This window comes from Gavialis gangeticus, unplaced genomic scaffold (genome assembly GCF_001723915.1).
Source record: "Gavialis gangeticus isolate Ggan-Ray unplaced genomic scaffold, GavGan_comp1, whole genome shotgun sequence".
In the NCBI taxonomy this organism is placed as follows: domain Eukaryota; kingdom Metazoa; phylum Chordata; order Crocodylia; family Gavialidae; genus Gavialis; species Gavialis gangeticus.
The window spans coordinates 20,081,156-20,082,261 of record NW_017729033.1 but is presented as its reverse complement, the minus strand read 5'-3'; the positions used below and the strand labels follow the sequence as shown (position 1 = coordinate 20,082,261).

Genomic DNA, 1,106 nt, shown 5'->3' with positions numbered 1-1,106 from the left:
AAGGTATTTAAAGATCTCAGACGCTATAGTTTCTTATGTAAATATAAACTCCTATTTCTCTTACTGAAAAGCACAATGACTATATCAATATGCATTTGCCTCAAGGAAGACTTTGCTCTTGTAATCTCTTCAGATGATTAAAATGTCAGGACTTTCTACTTCCATGTGCTGGATTGCTGTTTCATTTATTGGTCTGTTTGCACACTGACAGCTGACATTCCTGTCAAAGAAATTGGCTTTAGTTCACTCACACTGCACTCGTTTGTAGATAACACAAGAGAATTAAGTTTAAACTTTAAGGATGAAATTCCCATCCAAGCAGAGAGGGCAGTAGAAGCGCCTGAGAAGTCCAGTTGTAGGCAGGTCGTTGGCAGTGCTTGTGTCCCATGTCTGCTTCACAGATTGGACAAAATGGGCCTGCCTGTTTCAAGTCAAAAGAAATCTATTCTGTGAATGACACAGATCGTTGACAGTTAAAATAATCCTCCTTGGATTTACAGCACACCAGACTGTGCCCTGGGTCAGATGTAGCTTGTGCAGGTGCAGTATGTCATGTTGGATTGTTTTCACAGGATTGAAAATGTATCTTTGATGGCCCTTTTGCTCAGCAAAAAGCAGATTGTGGCCATGGGAGCTTAGGCTTCTAGCCCCACAGTACTCTAATGGTAGTAAAGATTGTAGGGAAATGTTAATTTAAAAACCTCATTTTGTATTTCCGTGTGCACAGCTTCTCACGGGGGAGAGAGAGGGTGAGGATGAAGGATGTTGCAGGAGGATATAATAATGGCTGGAGTTGGGAGATCTGGCTTTGGAGAGGACTCAAGTACAAGCACATTCCCTTGAGCTGGAGGAACACACCAACATATCTTGTCCCCAGCTGAACTCGCTATCAGATTAAGCAAAGCCAAAGATGCTGGATCTGCATCCTCTGGTTACCTTGGCAACCCTCTGCTATAATCTCTTCACCAAGTGCCAGCTCTCTATTGCATTGCACACAGTTGCAGATACTTTTGCTTCCTGCTTCATTAGAATTATTGCTTAAGCATGTTTGTAATTATGAAGGTTTACACCACAGGGTCAGACACTTGTCTAGTATTAGGGACAAA

The 1,106-nt window shown here is 42.0% G+C and overlaps 1 protein-coding gene across 2 annotated transcripts in view; it reads left to right on the top strand.

Moving 5' to 3' along the window:
- ZFYVE28 (zinc finger FYVE-type containing 28) overlaps nucleotides 1–164 on the top strand; it is a 403,791-nt gene extending 403,627 nt beyond the window's left edge. For both annotated transcript variants that reach the window (XR_002099255.1, XR_002099254.1), the window contains exon 15: nucleotides 4–164. The gene's annotated coding sequence lies outside the window, so the exon portion shown is untranslated. The remainder of the gene's footprint in view (nucleotides 1–3) is intronic.
- The last annotated feature ends 942 nt before the right edge of the window (nucleotides 165–1,106 follow it).